We start from the raw sequence: 6,000 nt of genomic DNA, 5'->3' as shown, positions 1-6,000 counted from the left end.
CTGGGGCTCTGGGCAGCGGGCTGCGGCCCGGCCTGGCCGGCGCGGCTGCCGTTGGGCCGTGAGGGGAGCGGGGCCGGCGGCTGCAGGCAGGGCCGCCGCCTTTCGCTGCGGGGGCTCAGACGCCGACGCTGTGCGGATTCGTGCAACAGTCGTCAAACGCAGGGCTCCCCCATCGGTTCCTTCTGTGTAATGCCCTCAAAAGAAGGTCCGAAGCCGGGTGGGTGCGGGGAAAGGGGGGGTGGCCGTGCCGGGCCGTGCCCCTCAACCACGGGGCGAAGCGAAGGGGAAACGGGGGGAGAATGTGACACCTCTCGTCGTTTTCCTTTCCTCCAGAAGGTTAGAACTAGTGGAGCTGGCGTGTTTGGTCAATACATCAGGTTTTTAATGAAATGACTAGTTTATAAATAGCTAAAAAGAGGGGGAGAGTGGGACCCGGTGGTGTGTGGCAGGCCTCACTGGGGCAGCAGTAAGGGGGTACCCGGGGGCACTGTTTTCCTTCTGCTCTGAGCTCTACAAAGCGGCAGGGCAGCCTGGGCCCCCACCCCGCCTTGGGCTTGGCTCTTCTGGAGCCATGGGGCATGAAGGAACTGGCTTTGGTTCAAGCACAGCAAAAACGTTCTTGTTTTTTCAACGCTCTAATCCGCTTTGTGTCAGGTTTTCACTAAAGCTTCTGCTGAGAGAAGGAAGCAGGATTTAGACTGAAATTTGAAGTGGGACATCCGATTTTTTTTTTTTTTTTTTCACAGATGAGCAGGATCAATTGTGTTGTGGCATGTCCCCTCCTCTCTCTTGGTGTCCCATGCTGTTGGCTGGACAACACATGGTGACTGTAGCTGCTGCCAGTTAGAGAGGTCCAGAGACACGCTGTCATTTTCTCACCGTGGCTTTGGGCTTCAGCACTTCAGGGCTGCCAAGGTCCATGCTCCTGAGTGGAAAATGGAAGAGACCTCTCTAGGTATAAAGTAGCCTGAAAAACCAGTGCAAGGGCATGTGAAATCAGGTGTGCCTTGCAACACAGGTTTTCCTAGTTAGCTTGGAGGCAGGAGAGTAAAAATGATGGAAGGGCTGAGCACAGGAGCATTTAAATGCTTTAAATCAGTAAATCACCAGGCTTTAAGGTTCTTAGTGCCGCTTTTTAACTGTCATCCACGAAACCTCCTCAAGACAAGGCTCAGGTATGAGAGCAAAATGGCTCTAGAAAAGAGAGGAGGCTCCATAGTAAGATACCTTTTTTCTTCTTTTCTTTTTCTCTTTTTTGGGTGACTTCGTGCAGTGTTCAGATCTGCTGAAAGGCTTCATAATTGGATGGAGTGTTTTGAAATAGAAATGGAGTTCCTTCCTGGTTTTTTCACGTAGATGAGGAGGATTGTTTGCATAGTTGGTATGTGAACGCTCGTACACTGAAAATCAAATTTCTTTACTAACAGCTCAAAGAATTTCAAATTTAGGTAATTACCTTCTAATAACGTGATGCACAGACAAAAATAAAAGATGGGTATATAAATATGAAATAACCCAGAGGATGAAAACCTGTAAGAAAATCACTGAGTATTTGGACTGTGTCCCCAGGCAGCCACAAATGGAGAGATACCAAACTTCTTTGTGGAGCTGGCTGTGGAAACAGCGATTGAATCTGAGCTGCTTTTTGTGTAATCTGTTTTTTTTCATTTCCAGGCTGTCAGTGTTGCAGTTCATGGCACAGATTAAAGCCCAGAGAAGTCAAAAGAAAGATTTCCATTGATTTCTGTGGGCTTTGTGTAGTGTATTAGCCAATTCCAGTGTCATCCTCCTGAAACAAATTTAAAAAAAAAAAAGAAAAAGAAATGAGAAAGCATATCCCCGCTGGATTCATGTGGCAGATCTCTGCATCACAGTTTATATTCCTTAGCAACCATAAGTCGTGTGCTCTTGTTTTCCTACTGTGTAAGAATTCTTATTTCCTTGCTGTCTTTGTGTATCTACGTGCACGCTTAGAACAATGGCTGTTTGGTGTGAGTCTCAAATAAATCATGAAACATTGATAAGGCCCATATATGATTGTTTCTAATTGTCGCGGACGGAGTGATTAACTTCACTAGTTAGAGTGAAGCAGAGAAATATTTATTAAGGTGAAACAGTGATTTAACAAAACCAGTAGTGTGATGAAACCAGTGGTAAATGCGATTTATAAGATTCGATGTCAGGGTACACTCTATTATTTACTGCACAGAGGACAGGGTCAGACAGAACTGTCAGGGAGACCCTCCCGTTGAGTCACGAGGTTCAGAAAGGACCCCCTTGCTTTCTAAACTCCTTCTCAGAGAGGAGTCTAGGTGCGGCTGGATCCAATCCTAGTCCCAGACTTGGTCAACGGTTTATGTCTAAAGGATTATATATGCACAATTAATCCTTTACATTACTTAGATAAAACTTCAAAGTTTAGCATGCTATTAGTCACTTACCGAAACTCTGTTGCGGCAAGGATTCCCTCAACCTCGAGGAGTAGAACCGGAAACTCTGTTGTGGCAAGAAATCTCTCAACCTCGAGGAGTAGAACCTTCAGTGAGCATCCTCACCAAAGGGGAGATCCTGGCGTGCAGCCCACTGCCATACAGGAGAGCTCAAAGGGCTCTTGGGCTGTCCACTATTTATACAGTAAGATAATTGACCTATAGTCATATTTTCATGGCAACAAAATTTCTAAGTCCCCTCTCCAGACAGTATTTTGACTATGCTGCCAGCCATCCCCCAGAGACCGGGTGCAAGTTATCACAGCTGCTGTTGTGATGGCCATGGTGGCCAAGGCCGGGCAGGAGCCGAGAGGGAGAGGGGGGGGCAAACCAGGGAGAGCACACCGCCACACTAATGAGAAATATCTCCTGTTGTCTGAAAATGTACTCTACATCTCTGAAATCTCTATGCATTGATGCTAAGCTAGATCCAGTTATGTCCTAAAACAAACAAATAAACAATCAAAAACCAAACAAAAACCCCACCCCAAACCAAAAAACCCTGAAGCAATTTGATTTAAGAGAACAAGGAGATTAGGCAGATAATGTTTCTGCACTGTTTTCTTCTCCCCTAAGGACTTCAGAAATACCAAACCAGTATTGCTTGTAAGTGGACCAAGAAGTGAGCGAAGAATTGAGACAGTAAACACCAAAATTAAACTGAGATGCTGTTTTGCACCTGTATCAATTTTGGTGTAAAGTGTAAATAACCCTAAGTAGCTGCAATGGAGCCTGGGATACTGTATTTTTTATAGTTTTGAAACATGTTTATTCTGTAAGATTTTTTAGAGTGTCCTATTTGAAGTGATAATTTCACATCTATTAAATGTGAGTCTAATTGCTCTTTCCCCATAGGTATGAATTACTCTTGATTCATCACCACTGTGAGTGCAGCAAGAAAAGCATCTCCAATAAGACTTCTGAGTGAGTACAGAACCGTTCTTTCCAGGTTCTCTGGACGGGTATCATCCCATGTTCTAGACTTTGCTGGGGTATCATGGCTAAAGACTTGAGAAGGCTTGAAAGAAAACTATGAGAAAATACGATACTGTCTACAGAGGACCTAGACGGGAGTAAAACTACTGGAAAGGTAAAAACCTCGGTGGTGGTGCTCCAAGCGATGTAAAGGTTGCCTGGTCTGTGGGCTCGCACCGCCTATCGATGACCATAAGATGTCGCTTCATTTCCAGGTAGTGAACTGGAACTGAATAAAAATTTCAGATAAAATAATATTGGCGTATTTTACTTCACTGTGGTTGCTTCACTGCAGGCAATTTCTGAAACTCAAAATTGTGAGTCCCAGCTGAATAGCTTGGCTGTCTGTATTTCAATTAATGGAATAAATGTCAGCCAATAATGCTCAGTAGTAGTTTGAGACACCAGAATTTAAAAGTGGTGCTGCCAAAATAGCGTTACGATGTGATGGTGGAAATTTTAACGTGACTGTTTGGAATGCCTGCCCATGAGGAAATGGCACAAGACCAGAAAATGGATAAGTGTGATATCGACCATTTTAAACATCAGAAGCAAATTGTTACTGCTAAGGGCTGCCCTCCACAGGGAAAACGCTGACTTTGGCAGCAGTCGTGAAGTAGTCACAAAGATCAGGAAGGTCTTAGGAGTGCAGAACAGTTTGAATTGAGGATGTGAACATCCATTGACACAGTTACTTTAAAGATCAGAGGTACCTCTTTTTCCTGTGGGAATCCAAAACTGGTAGGAGAGTGTTGGCTCTGTGTCTAGAGACAATTAGTGGAAGAGATGTGACTTTCTTTGTCCTTTGACTTGCAGATTACTTGAGTAATTTCCTGACTCTTTGTCTGTCTTCACTGTAAATTCTTGGGAAAGAAACTCTTATTCTTCCTTTATGTAATGTCTTTTTCAGTGGGACCCTGATCTTGCTGGCGGCTAAGCAGAGCTACTGAAAAACAAGTAGAATGCTGTCACTTGCTACTCTCCCACTATTTTGAGGCAACTGCATAGTAAAACCTATTTATAGTGCCTTTATCTCGGGTTTTAGAACTTGATACATCCCAAAAATGCAGTTTTGTTTAGGGAACAGTGAAGGAGGATTCTCAAACTGCTGCAAATCCTGCTGCCTATCCAAATAAAATTAAGCAGCATCCTGGTCTCACCTGTATGCTGGTCGTGCTAGCTGACAACCTCAGAGTTAGGACAACATTGTTATTATGTCAGTGTACTTTCTGCTGCTGCTCATTTCAGTACATTTTTTTCCTTTTTTTTTTTTTTTTTAATGGCTGGCTCCTTATTATGCTTCAGAGACCAGATGAAAGTAATGGGACATCCATGGTATCCATAATGTTCGTAGCAGCTGTTAAATGATACTGTCTTAGACTGAAAGACTGAGTGATTGCGCAGAGTCACAGCTTGTATATGTTTGAAGCAGCCTTCTGTGCTCGAAAGGTGGTTTTACCCAGATGTGTAGCTGTCGACATTGCTTCCATCTTTGGTTTTTTTCCAGTCAAGCAGAGAAAGTATCTAGAAAACCTTTGCTAGGTATTCTAGTACAAACTCTAGAAAAGCTGACTTTCACAGTAACATGTTGCTCAAAAGCAGATGCTTGTTCCAGAATGTGTTCCTTTGATAAGATGTCTAATGCAAAGAAGTGTAAAGCCAGGAGTGATATTTTGATATTTTTGAGATCGCTTTGTCCATGTTATAGAAGCTGGAATTGGATGGAGCAAAGATCAATAATGTATCCAGTTAATACAGTGACATACAGATGAAATGAATCATAAGAAATGAAATTTCTTCTCCTGACAATCTTGAGATGAGTGCAGTTCCATAATACCTCAGTCTTGTCAATTTGAATTTATGTTATAGGCAGTTGCTGATGTGTGAACTCTAGTGTGTAAATCTCCCAGGAAGTGGGTACTTGCTGTTATTTGCAACATATGTTGTTCCCTGGGCTCAGCCATTATTACCTTTTTTCATTTAGTGCAGGCAGAAGAGTTTTTCTTCCCTGGCCTTGTATGTTCTTCTGTTCCTTGCAAGGTCTCGTGTTTTAGTCTGATGCAAGAGTGGCATGGAATAAGGAATGATCCTAAAGGCGGATTATGGAAAAGTGAAATTTTTGCTTTATTCTTGTCATTGGGGAAAAGATGTTTTTCAGGTGTGGTGACAACTGGTACTAGAGATGCATTGTATTTCTTTGTGTATTTTTAAGTTTGTCTGTTCTGTTCAACATGTAATAATTTGCTGGGTTTGCATCTAGTCACCAAGTGTTCTTCAAACTGCTGAAGATACCTTTTTGTTGTTAATTCTTGAATAGAATTCAGCCTCTTGTCATATGAGTAAGTTTATAATGAGTTGGGTATTTATCTATTCAATTTGAATTTCTGGGGTTTGCTTCTATAAACATAAAAAATAACTCAGACTATTCCCCTGTATCCTACTGCAAGCCAAATTTTACATTTAGCAGTTGTGATAGAATTATGTTTCTGTTCTGTTAGGTTTTGTTCTTCTGAAGAGCTAAGTTTCTTCAGGTTCA

At 42.7% G+C, this 6,000-nt stretch overlaps 1 protein-coding gene across 2 annotated transcripts in view; it reads left to right on the top strand.

The window, feature by feature from the left end:
- The first annotated feature begins 6 nt into the window (after positions 1 to 6).
- The window catches only part of M1AP (meiosis 1 associated protein), a 66,275-nt gene continuing 60,281 nt past the window's right edge, over positions 7 to 6,000 (top strand). The window contains exons 1-3 of one of the 2 annotated variants that reach the window (XM_014944369.1): positions 7 to 205; positions 1,274 to 1,381; positions 3,345 to 3,413. The gene's annotated coding sequence lies outside the window, so the exon portion shown is untranslated. Of the gene's footprint in view, positions 218 to 1,273; positions 1,382 to 3,344; positions 3,414 to 6,000 lie in introns of both variants that reach the window. The other variant, XM_014944358.1, reaches the window with a different exon arrangement.

This window comes from Calidris pugnax, unplaced genomic scaffold, assembly GCF_001431845.1.
Source record: "Calidris pugnax isolate Ruff unplaced genomic scaffold, ASM143184v1 scaffold15, whole genome shotgun sequence".
Taxonomy (NCBI): domain Eukaryota; kingdom Metazoa; phylum Chordata; class Aves; order Charadriiformes; family Scolopacidae; genus Calidris; species Calidris pugnax.
Note: the sequence above shows the minus strand (reverse complement) of the source record. Positions and strands in the feature narration are given on the sequence as shown.